Source organism: Vulpes vulpes, chromosome 11 (assembly GCF_048418805.1).
Source record: "Vulpes vulpes isolate BD-2025 chromosome 11, VulVul3, whole genome shotgun sequence".
Taxonomy (NCBI): Eukaryota; Metazoa; Chordata; class Mammalia; order Carnivora; family Canidae; genus Vulpes; species Vulpes vulpes.
Window position 1 is genome coordinate 75,807,057 of NC_132790.1, and position 12,988 is coordinate 75,820,044.

Here is a 12,988-nt window from a genome sequence, read left to right on the forward strand (position 1 = left end):
GAACTGTTGAAAATCAACACTGATTATCTCTCTTCTATGAGTTCTTTCTCTTAATAGGATAATGTTTTGAGATATGGTGCTTCAAAATAATAGAGCTAAGACATTACTTTTACTGCATTGCCATTTAGGCATATTTGTGAGCATATCATAGATGTTTGGGCCGTACAACAAAAATACCTTTGTCTTTTTGATGCCCAAATTAAAGTTCAGAATTTGCTAATTTGTGTGTGCAAACAATGGATCCCAATCGTTATTGTTATATCTAGAATACTTTGCTCTTTCTCCAGACTGCAGATGTACTTTTCTGATAAAGACTTTTCTGATTAAGACTCCAAGATATAAAATAATATAACACAATATATGTTTTTTAATTGAATGGTTACCAAGTGCTTAAATACCTTACTTAACAGTGGATTATCTCAATTAATGTTTACAAAAACTTGATAAATTAAAGCCTATTAGTATCCCCCTTCATCTCACAAATGAAACTGAATCTACAGAGTTTAAATAACTTGCTTGAGATTATATCATTAACAAGTAAGAGGAACTAGGATTTGAACTTGGGTAATTGCCATCCTGGTTCTATGCACTTAACCTCTATACTATACTGTTTTCTAAAGTCTCTGACAGTCCCAAAATTTTTAAGGGCAACTTTGAGTATGACGCTCTGATGATAATAAAAAGCATAATGATGTAAATATGGCCCTTGCAATGTCAAAGTATTTGAATATTCTTCATATAACCATAAATGTTGACATTGTTTATTCTAAGGGCAAGTGAATTTATCTCTGTTTTAAAAAGTTGATCTAGACAGTCTTTCATGAGATTCTTCACATATCAACTTAGTTAGGATATAATACCTTATATATGGTATCAGGTAGGGTAAAGGGTATTGGCTCAAAGAAGAGATAAGAAACCTCAGTGGTTTAAATAAAGTAGAAATTTATTTCTCTATACTTTAAAGGTGTCTTGGGGCAGTCAATTTTGGGAGACAGCTTTCCAAGAAGCAGTTCAGGGACCTAGTTTCCTTCCGTCTTGTTGCTCTGCCAGCTACCATGCTCTGCCATGTGTTCCAGGTGGCAGGAATAAAAAAGACACAGTAAAAGCAAGCAATTTCCTTTTAAGCAAGTAATGTGGAAAATGTACACATTGCACCTTCTTACACTTCATAGATGAAAATAAAGTCACACAGCCATACCCAGTCACAAGGCAGAATGGGAAATGTAGTCTACAGAGAGAGGGCCATGCGCCCAGCTAAAAGTCAATTCCAATGAAAAAAGAGAAAAATAAATTTGGAGGGGTAGAGGAGCCAGCTATCTATTACACCCAAATATGCAATGCGGATACTACATACCACATATAAATCAATGATTGGTTTTAGCACCTTTTTTTTTTTTTTTTTTTTTTTTGTCTTCCCTTTGTAGAATAATGTCATTTTTGTTTTTTCATGACTGGGATGAGAGTTAAAATGACTTTAAAGCCCAATATCACTAATCAGTTGGTTGAGAACCTACTGATACCTACTTTTTAATACAGGGTTAGTAATGGATAATTAGTTTATATTAGATAAGAGCATTTGGAATTATGTAATAAATGGAAAGAAAGTAGTGAACATGTATTGTCTGCCGAAATTTGTCCCCATTTGACAAGTAACCATGACCCTTCTTTAGAAAATTTTTCCCCTCCTTGTGGTTGTCAGTGGGGGAGGAGTGACCTTGTAAATGCCTTCTGAGCAATACTACCTTAAGCAGTTTTCTCTGCATGCAGCCACTCAGAGTCTTTTTTTTTTTTTTTTAAGATTTTATTTAGTTATTTGAGAGAGAGATAGCAAGAGAGCAAGAGTAGGGGGAGGGGGATGAACAAAGGCAGAGGAAAAAGCAGACGTCCTCCTGAGCAGGGAACCCCAATAAGGAGCTCATCCCAGGGGCTTGATCCTAGGGCCTCAATCCCAGGACCTTGGGATCAGTACCTGAGCCAAAGGCAGATGCTTAACTGACTGAGCCATTCAGACACCCCTACAACTACTCAGACTCTTTATTACCATGGTGTAGATTCCAGCCTATGACCCCAGCCCTGGGGTCCCAGTAACATGATCTCATTCTTGTATCTCTTCACCTAAGGGATAGAATAGTTCCCTTCTGCTGTTCCTAATCTCAGGCAACCTCCCCATTGCTTGTTTGGTCCTCAGCTCTTCCATTACATGCATTACTCGCTCCCTGTATTAGATTTCCTCTGTTGTAAATAACTAAAATGGCTTCTAGTCTCCTGGTCAGGCATTGGCTGATGAAATGGCCTACTCCATGAGGCTGTTTCAGTTTTAGCCACACTCCTCTAGGCATGCTGCTTTAATCTCAATTCTCAACTCTCTCAGAAAGAGGAACTGTTTGACCTTGTTTCAGGTTCTTGATTGAGGTTGGAGATGGGGAACGGGAGAGGTGATTGAATCTTGTGGGAGATACTATTATGTGCTGGAATAAACAGCTCCCAAACTATCTGCTACAGGAACATAGGATAGGGAGGGAAGGAGGCAAATGGCTGTTATCCCCTAAAACTTTTAATCATTTTATTATTATACTCACAATCTTTTTTACATTCTTAACAACTATCTTTATAGTCAAAATAACTCAAACTGTCTTATTTTCTTAACAGTGAAAGGCTTTAGCTTACTGTTATCCCTACCTGGGGTTAGCTGCATTTAATGGATGGCTCTAGGAGATGAAGAGTTTTTCAAAACTCCAAAACAAAAGAATTAAAGAATTTAAATTTCTTGATATTAACCATAACTGTACCCTCTTGCTCTAGTCTGAGGATGGGCCAAAGGAAGGCCTAGAATGGGAGTAGGTTTCAATTTTGGTCCTCATAGAAGCAGACATCACGATGGGATTGGATGCACACAACTTTTACTGAGAAAATATTAGCTAAGGATAAAAAGAGGGACATGGAAGCTGGGCTAGGGAGAGACTTCAGACCACGATGCAGGTCTGACAACTGTAAAAGCAAAGGGGGAAGGAAGGAAGATTGACCAAGAAGATCCTAAGACTGCAAGCAGTCGTAAGAAAGCTTTGACCAGGCCTATGGGGAATCCTTGATCCAAAGCTGCCCATTAGAGGAATCCTGCATCCCTCAAAAATGGGCCTGCGCTAATACCCCTGCTGCGCTCAATCACTGACTAGGAGCAACCCAAGGGAAATACGATCTCAGCATAAACACAGTGGTGGATCTGGCAAGACAACAGCTGAGGCTGAAAGTCAACTGTGTTCCTTACAGCAGGAGATCTGAGCAGGTATTTCCCTGGATGCTACTTACTAAAGGAGGAGATGATTCCTAATGCCAGCTCCACACACAGATCGTGCTTACCATATCATCTCACTGCCACTTTGCAGAATGTGCATCTTGTTACTATGTTAGTCTAGGTCCCTATGGCAATTTCAGGATCTGAATGTGGCCTATTTACCTAGGTGAGTTGAGTGGAGTGGAAGAGAAAAGAGCCAGGAGAGGGAATATGGATGTTACCCTGGCCAGAGGATCTAGGCTGAGTTTTCTCAGAGTCAGAGGCCTAGGAGAGGACTTCTATTATTCCTAGAAAACATCTGCATCTGTGTATGTGTGTGTGTGTCATGCACACTTCACTTTCTGCCATGTTCTGAGACAGAGAATGTACAGAGATGCCAAGGCAGAACAAAATTGAGTGTCTCATTTGCAATTTATCTAAGAATGCTGATATTGTTCAAAATTAATGTTTCTACCTTAAAATATGAATTGTATTATAAGTAGGATCATAAGTAGAAAGTGAATCTTCATACAATGTTTGTATTTTGTGGAGTTATTAATCATCAACTTTATTACTTTAGTTTCTTTTTCCTAGATTAGATTTCGGGCCAGTCCCAGCCCTGTCATGATACTCTGTAGCAATTGGGGACTAACCCCTCAGGTTTTCTTTTGTAGATTAAGGATATGAGAAGCCAGAGAGAAGCTGAATCCTTAGAGCTTTTATTGTGGCCCAAAGGATGAGGTCATTCTGTAGTTCTCCAAAAGGCCAGCTGCACCTCTCAGGCCCATAGGAGATAGGAGATGACTGGGTTGGTTTTCCATATCTCCCCACTCCCTACCTGACAATAAACCTTTGAGGTAATCTGGGTACACGTATGATTCTTCCTTGCAACATAGAAAAACCTGACTAATTCTCGGTAGTTCAGGAGAGAGATAAGGATGATCTGAAGTGAGATGTGGGTGAAGCTGGAGAAGAAAGCCCATCACTTGGTGATTGAATGTTGTAGGATAAAGAGGAGTCAGGGAAAGCTCCTAGGTTTTCTGTTTGGAGCCCTGGGGGGAAGGATGCACCACCAACAGAGATAGAGGACATCGAAGAGGCAGGTTTGGAGGGAATTTGCAAAACTCAAGTTTTGAGCAGGTTGGGTTGGAGGTGCCTGTGGGAACACTTGGGACACATTTATAGCACACAGCTGGATATTTGGGTCTAGGCTGGTTATTTATTGCTACCTAACAAACTACCACAAAATTGAGTGGTTTAACACAACACTATATATTCACTCACAATTCCTCAATTTGCACATGGTGAAAAATAGCTCTTCTCTGCTCCACGTGGCATCAGCTGGGGCAACTTGATAGGGCTGCAGAATCCACTTCCAAGATGGCTCACTCACATGTGTAGTAAGTTGTGTTGTATCCAATGGGAACACAGCTGGGGCCTCAGTTTTCCTATTTGGCCTCTTGAAATGGCTAGGTTAGACTTCTGACACCAAGAGAGTCTCAGAGTACTTAGATTTCTTACATGGTGCTTCCTCCAAAGGGCAAAAACAAGCTGTTGTCAAAAACAAAAACTCACTGAACAAAGAAATAGATTTTATGCCGACTATTGCAATGGAGAAAGTACCTAGATTTGAGGATCACAGTGTCCTAGCAGAGGTTTTGCCTTGTACTTTTATAGGGAGGAGTAGACAGGTTATCTATCAGTGGGATGATTTCTAGTTGTGAGACAGGGAAATTGAAGGGACCTCATGAACAATGGCTTTTTTTGCTGCTTCTTTTCTATATCAGGACCTACACTCCTACCTTACACATGCCTTATGATATAGATAATGTATGACTTCCTTGTAAAGTTCAAGGAGTTAATTATTTCTTTGGAATCCTCCAGCACAGTAGATAACATCTAAGGAGTGACTACGTGGGGTCTTCATGAACGTTTATCCAAGATTCCCTAGCTCCAGGGCATAAATGACTTATGGAAGACACTTAAAAAAAAAAAGATTTTATTTATTCATTGAATGAGAGATACAGAGAGACGCAGAGACATAGGCAGAGGGAGAAGCAGGCTTCTTGTAGGGAGCCCGGTGCAGGACTTCATCCCTGGGCCATTGGATCACACCCTGAGCTGAAGGCAGACGCTCAACTGCTGAGCCACCCAGGTGTCCCAACTTATGGAAGACACTTAAACACTCATCTTTGTTCCTGGATGCCTGAGAAGACAAGAGACCATAGTCCTCAATAAAAATAATAGACACGAATAAAGATGAGACTCATTCTTTCCTTTCTGAGTCTTCCCGATGCTTTGTCTGCACTCAATGTCTTCAATAAACTCTGCTCTCACTTTCTCTTGGCTTGCATTTGATTTCTATCTTTTGCAAATCCAAGGACCCTCTTGGCTGGTCTTGTGGGAACCCCTCTGGGTCCTTGGACCCAGCTAGCCTGCATCAGTTGGAATGGGTTTGTAATCAGGAGATGTCTTAGTCAACCAGGACATGTTTATCTCTGTGCCTAGCCAATTTCAAGGCAACAGACAGCTCTAATCTCAGCTAATCATCCATGAGATTGAGGAGGTTGAAGAGTTCGTGCCTGACCTTGCCAGCAGGTTCAGGCAAAAAGGGAAAGATCTGTGTTTGGTCTTGTCACAGGTAAACAAGGAGTCATCTAGTCTTTTGAGAAAGAGTCTCACCTAAGTCATATGGCGAAGGCTGGTTCTGTGTGGTAAGCTATTTCCCAGAACACAATTGGGTAGGAGGATTTCTTAATTATTTGTTTTCCATGAGTACAGGTCCAGTAAATTTCATTGTTGTCGTTGCAAAGTCTTCTTAAGGCCTCAGCCTGGAACTGGCAGTCATTTATGCCATATTCTATTGGTTAAAGCAGTGCCAGGTCCGGCCCACACTCAAGGGGAGGGTATTACACAAGGGCATGAATATTGGGGTTCATCATAGGCCACCAAAATACAGTCTTTCACAGAGTCTGAACCTTGCACTGGATACTTAGAATGGGATGCTACTAGCATATCCTAGGTGGTAGCTGCAACTATCAGGTGGGATCACTGTGTGTGTGTGTGTGTGTGTGTGTGTGTATACATTGGTAAATGTAGGAAAAAGTCCACCAACATTTCAGATTGGAGGCTCGAGGGTTGTGATTTTCCTATTTTCTAGTTTCTCAGATGCCCTTGTCAATACCGATTCTTGATTAACATTTATCCCAACGTTTTCTGGAATTTTGTTGCTAGTTGTATTTCTTGAACGTCATCTCAGTATTCACTTAGTTTAATGGCAATGATGACCGGACTTAGCCAGAACTGCCAGTTAGTAAGCTTTTACATTTTAATTACTTGCTCTGATTAGACCTGGCGAGAGGCGTTAACTTAACCTGTCCAGCTCCTGCAACAAAAAGGGCCAGTAGAGAGGGGATCCCTGGGTGAAGGGGGGGCGGGGTAGTGTTTGTGAACAAAGGCCTCCCACATAGGGACCCTCAGTAGCAGCTAGCTAACCTTTGGAAATTTGATCTTTCTCTGCCTTGGTTTCCTTCTTCTGAACTCAACAGTATTAGTTTCTTTCAGAACCCTTTGGGAAGATAGTCTAATAAAAGACCATAAATCTTTCTTACTAGGTGAAGCATTTACCACTCTAATTAGCATTCCCATTCAAAGGCTTTCATAGCCAAGAAACAAACACCAGCATTCCATGCGCTAGGGGTGAAGGGAGTCAATCTTAAATAATGAGTAAGCAGAGGTGATGGACATAAAGCCTTTAGGCATTGCCTGTGTTCTGATAACCCGTCATCACAACTTTACTGAGGTACCATCATGCTAAGGATACTGTCCTGGGTTTTATGAACAGCGATAGAGTCCAAGCCTAGTGTTGTGGATTTGCTAAAAAAAAAAAAAAAAAAAGATATTATGTATGGGTTATGCCAAAGCAGGTCTGCACAGTGTTGATGACATCCCCACAGCAGAGGAGACTACGCCTCAGAGTAAGAGACAGGCTGGGTCCTGGAGCACGTACGGATAGGAGTCCCCTGGGCTGGATGGAAGGCCACTGGCAGGCGGGGAGATCATGTAAATTCTGAGGCAGGCGGACCAGCCTCTTAGTTTCTGGGGCTGACAGCTCTCAGTCCCACCCTGGGAGGGTGGAGGTGGGTGGGCGGGCCGGAGTCCCCGAGGCAGGCTCCTGAGGCTGCAGCTGCGGCCGACGGGGGCAGGAGGTCGAGGAGAAAGTTTGGGAAGGGAGGGGGCGGGGAAAACCTCTCGCGCATGCGCCGTGGCAGCGGGCCGGCTCAGCAGGGGGTTTGGCCTGCGGCTCGCTCCCCGCGTCGCGCCCCGCGTGTCCCCACACACTGAGCCCCGAGAGCGAGCGCGTCGGGCGGACGGGCGGGCGGGCGGGCGCCTGCGCACGAGCGTCCCGGGCGCCGGAGCCGCGGGGTTATTAGAGGTGGAGCGCGGGGAGGGCGCGCGGCAGGCGGCGGCCGCCGTGACGGCGCGGGCGTGGTCACGTGCTCGCTGGTCACCGCCGCCGCCGCCCCCTCCCCCTCCCGCCCTGTTCTCTGTCTGGTCGGGCCGGGCCCGGCCGGTTCCGCGAGCGCCCGGCAGAGACTGAGGGAGAGAGAGAGAAAGAGGAGGAGGGAGGAGGAGGAGGAGGAGGATTCAGGGAATAGGAGCTGGGGAGCCCTGCTGCGCCACAGGTAAAACAAGATGATGATGATCGTAAAAAAGCCTGAGCCCCCTCCCCCGCGCGAGCGCCTCCGCCTCCCTCCAGTGCAGCCCCCACGTGCAGCCGCCCGCGCCGCCCCCGCCCCCGCCCCCGCCGCCCGCAGCGCCTCGGAGGGCCCGAGGCCGCCGCCGCCGCCGCCGCCAGTGCGCCTCCCGGGTCGGCGTGGGGCCGGGTGCGGGGGGGGCTCCCGGCCAGCCGGCCCTGCCTCGGGGCCCGGGCTCCAGGCTGCAAGGCCGGCGGCGGCGCGAGCGCGGAGCCCCGGGCCCGGCGGCCGCTCGCCCTCCCGCTCGGCCACTTTTCCTGTTGGTGTCAGCCCGGGGCGCGCGGCGCGCTTCCTCCGCAGGCCGGAAGCGGACGGGCCCCGGAATCCCCGAACCTTGGAAAATGCAGCCTTAGACCCAGGAAGGCTCATCCGCCTCGGAGGACGGGAACGCGTTTTCGTGCGGGTTAACGCGTATTCACCCGTAGGAACGTGCCAGCTGAGGCCTCTTAGGGATCTGAGACAAACTTTGTGCAAGTTGCTCTCCCCCCGCCCCCCCCCCCCGCCCCTTCCCCTACTTTTTCCTGGAGAAACGAACACAAACCTCCTGAAACCATTTTTGGTTCTGCAGGCGACTTAGGGTTTGTTCAGCGCCAGCCATGAACCAGTTTGGGTTTCAGAATGTGATTTGAAAGTTCACAGCCTTCAGATTTTTTTTTTTTTTCCCCTTCTTTCTTCTTCCTGAATAATGATTTTCGGGAATGAGTTGTGTGTATCGAGGCCGAATTGTACTAAATCCTGAAATTGTAGCGTCCAGGTTGCGCAGTTTTGGGCCTGATTGCGTGCAGATTTCTAGAATGAGTCATTATTTGTAGTCCTCGTACAACGAAATACAGCACCAAGGAAACTGCTAGTGTGCTGTTGCACACCATACTGACTTGAAGCAGGAAGTATTAAATGTAGGCATTGTTGAAAATAAACCTTTGAACACTTAAGTTCCTTTATATGCTGGTCATTTCCCTTAATTGAACTCCTCTGATTCCACGTCTTGGAGTTTTCATACTACATCTCTGAACTCAAATATAAACTTGAGCATTTAAATTTTTTACAACTCTCTGCAGTAGAGTCCAAGCAAGTGCTTCCCAAACTTTCATGGGCATAGGAACCCCTTGGGGCCGGTGTTTAAAACTGCACATTCTGATTTAGTAGATCTGTGATGCATCTTGATACTCTGCATTTCCCTAGAGCTCCTGGGTGCTGCTGGACAAGGAACAACTGAGTAGCAAGGGCGTGGATAATGCGTATGCTAAGAAATAAAATGTTATGTGTCCACGAATAAGTGTCTTAATTCATCCCGAGTGTAGAGGTAACAAGAGAAGGGGCAAAAGGCAGGAGGGACTGAGAAAGTTCACATCAGGGCCATCCTTTTTGGAGACTGAGCATGCTATTTTGGGATACCAGGAGAGGGGATAGTTGGGCTGGGGAAAATTGCCCCAACCTGTAGGAGTGCAGGCAGCAGGTGTGCGCGCTGTGGTGCTTACCTCACCTGGCCTGTGAATTTTCCGTGGAAGCTTGGCGTATCCAGCCGAAGGACTCAGCTATGGATAGTTGGGTTTTATCTACTTACAGGCTGTGAATCCTGGTGTCTCTGAATCCATTGCTGGGGTGAAGTTTTCTTTTATTAGTGAAAGTATTGAGTGTTTGCTTTCTCTTTCAGACAACAGCCACAATTGAGCAATGCATTTCAGAGCCTCGGAGGCTAACTTGTAAAGAATTTAGGGTTTCAGCCTGTTGAAGTTATCCTAAATGGGTTCAGATTTTTCCCCCAACCTAATTAAGAATGTAAATTGAAAGTATCATACTTCATCTCATACTTTGTCTATAAAAATATCTACTTTTTAAAAACTTTATTGAGGGATCCCTGGGTGGTGCAGCGGTTTGGCGCCTGCCTTTGGCCCAGGGCGTGATCCTGGAGACCCGGGATCGAATCCCACATCGGGCTCCTGGTGCATGGAGCCTGCTTCTCCCTCTGCCTGTGTCTCTGCCTCTCTCTCTCTCTCTATGTGACTCTTATAAATAAGTTAAAAAAGAAAAAAAAAATAAAAACTTTATTGAACTGTAACATCAGTTACTTTCAGCATCGTAATTTTTAAGGTCTTTATTCTAGTCCTTACTTTACCGTTATTTCATGTTCTTAAATAATACTTATGGCAGTGCTTTTGAAGCATGAAGTGCCAGTGTTTATTTATCTTTTTTTTTTTAAAACATTTTATTTATTTATTCATCAGAGACAGAGACAGAGAGGGAGAGGGAGGGGCGGAGAAGCAGGCTCCATGCAGGGAGCCTGATCCTGGGACCCAATCCTGGGACTCCAGGATCACACCCTAGGCGGAAGGCAGCGCTAAAACCTCCAAGCCACCCAGGGATCCCCGCACTTTATGTATCTTAACTAACGTGATGTTCGCAAAAATCTTTAAGGAAACTGAACTAGAGAGAGAGTAAAATAGCTGAGACTCTGGCGGGCTGACTCTAGAGTCCATGCTTTAATAATCTTCTTGCAGTTTTTTTGGTGAAGAAAAATTAATGATGCTTTTTAAAATCTCCTTTTCATAGTATTATTAAAAATTATGAGCTTAACTTTAATTTTAAAGTCCAGACTTGTCATCTTTTTAAGTTTCCCCCTTCATATTCCAGTTTAAAATAAAAACTTGCCTCAATGCTTGTAATCTTTTCTGAATAAGATACTGAAATTTGCAAAGCTTTGTTTGCACCTGTTTGCCAGACCAGTCTCAAGTCTCTAAGTCACCGTTAAATGTGAAAGTAGTGTCTATTTCCTTTTGACCCTGCAAGTTTTCGTTCATTCTGTATGCCTGTCTTCTACCCTTTCCCCCCCCCCCTACACATACATAGTGCATACATAGATTTATCCTGTATTTGTTATACTAACATTTAGGATTTTGGGGGGGATTGATGGGTCACTGACTTTTCATTTGGCCAGTAAGGATGATAACAATTTAAACATGAGTCATTGTTACCATATCTTAACAATGAAAAAGTAATAAGGACAATCTCAGTGTCCTTTTGTCTCCAATCACTGAAAGCTTTGACCTGTATCAACACCAGTCTGAGGATTGGTGCTTATACACTTGGTCTAAGACATTTCTCTTAACTTGGACAGATGATTAGAATGGCAGTAATATTACAGTTATGTACTGGAACTTGAGAAGTGAGATTTTGTGGGTGCGGGCAGTTGTGGGAGGGGGAAGTGAGAGGAAAGGGCATATGGGCTGATTCCAGGAGCATTAATTTTCCGTTAACTGGGTAATCCTTTGGGAAGAAAGTCGGTATAACAACAAATCCCTGTTGTAAATATTTTCTCAAAGTTCATACTCTGTTGTGATGTCTGTTGTAATGTTATGCTGGACAGTTACTTAGCCTTATAGTGACCCACTTTTCTCAACTTTAAAATGTGGATAATAATACCTCAGAAAATTGTTTTGAGGATTAAATATGTGTGTATATATGTATGTATGTGTGAGTATAGCATATGTACATATACATAATGCTTGGTATCTGACACGTAGTTAATGCTGTCATGTAAGTGTTAGGTACTGTGTTTTACTATGGGTAATCTACAGTGTGGTTGATCATACATAATCAAGACTGACTGTAATTGAATAACTTTAATGGAAATCATACATTTATTTGGCATAAAGCTGTATGGGCCAGCAAAACAGAAAGTTTGTACTTTTTGGATTAAATATAAAATTGGTATAGTAATACTCTTAGGGAATTAAATATGAATGAATACGGTCTGGTTGCTCTGATCTACCAAAACAAGGAAGTCAGTAGAAATAATAAAAGATGCTTTTGGTGGTGATAGGAAAGGATTGGTTTAAAAAATTTTTTTTAAATTTTATTTATTCATGAGAGAAACACACACACACACACACACACACACACACACACACACAGAATGGGAGAGAGAGGCAGAGGGAGAAGCAGGCTCCAGGCAGGGAGCCTGACATGGGACTCCATCCCAGGTCTCCAGGATCACGCCCTGGGCTGAAGGCGACGCTAAACCGCTGAGCCACCTGGGCTGCCCTTTTTTTTTTTTTTTTTTTTTTTTAATTTTATTGGTTTAAGATTTTCAGGTGTACTGTTATGAGCCTAGAACACGGTAACCTTCTTTCTTTTTTTTTTTTTTTTTAAGATTTTATTAATTCATGATAGAGAGAGAGAGAGAGAGAGGCAGAGACACAGGCAGAGGGAGAAGCAGGCTCCATGCAGGGAACCCGACATGGGACTTGATCCCGGGTCTCCAGGGTCACACCCTGGGCTGAAGGCAGCTCTAAACCACTGAGCCACCCGGGCTGCCCGGTAACCTTATTTCTGAAGGCTTTTCTGACTATAACTTTTACCTCCCTCTGCCGACTCCTTTGCTCCTTAAATTAATCCATCTGTCCTGGCATACTCCAGACCTGATCTACAGCCCCTTATCTAAAAACCTATGGTAGCATATATGTCTCAGAAGGAAAATTTTGGGAATTTAGAAAATCAATATGGCGCATATACCATATATCATGAAACCTGTGCATAGGAACAATCACCCCATAGTTGTACACATTAATTTTCCCAGAGAATTTATACATGTTTAAGTAGAATAAAAAAGACCATAAAAAGTCTCAGGCTGTGATTTGTTGACAGCTTCGAAAGCAGTTTTAGTTTTCAGAGCTTTTGGACTTTTGGAATTGGGAGATAAAGGGTTGGAGTCTCTCTATATGTTTTGTAAATTATCAAGATCATCTCCTTGATTAGAAAAAGACCTGGAATACAGGATTTGTGTGTCAACATTTTATATCGTTAGCACCTGTTATAGGACCTAGCATGCAGTAGATGCTCATTAAATGTCCTCTAGTTCAAATGAAAAACATGTAAAGATAGTATCGTTCATTGTTCTGTGCTACATGTGGTGTCTTTGACTGACTCTGTGAAAATATTTAGTAAGTGCAGATTTTTCTTC

General features: G+C 43.8%; 1 protein-coding gene and 1 long non-coding RNA gene across 30 annotated transcripts in view; one reads left to right on the forward strand and one right to left on the reverse strand.

Annotated features, from left to right (window-relative positions):
• Window positions 1-5,253: 5,253 nt before the first annotated feature.
• Window positions 5,254-7,560, reverse strand: LOC140594527 (uncharacterized). Its single transcript, XR_011995391.1, has 2 exons — window positions 5,954-7,560; window positions 5,254-5,477 (listed from the first exon to the last, which is right to left on the reverse strand). It is a non-coding gene; the product is annotated as an uncharacterized lncRNA (long non-coding RNA).
• A 107-nt stretch (window positions 7,561-7,667) lies between these two features.
• TBC1D5 (TBC1 domain family member 5) overlaps window positions 7,668-12,988 on the forward strand; it is a 529,331-nt gene continuing 524,010 nt past the window's right edge. For 9 of the 29 annotated variants that reach the window (XM_072726783.1, XM_072726785.1, XM_072726782.1 and 6 more), the window contains exon 1: window positions 7,766-7,956. The gene's annotated coding sequence lies outside the window, so the exon portion shown is untranslated. Of the gene's footprint in view, window positions 7,957-12,988 lie in introns of all 29 variants that reach the window. The other 20 variants (XM_072726772.1, XM_072726784.1, XM_072726771.1 and 17 more) reach the window with 14 other exon arrangements.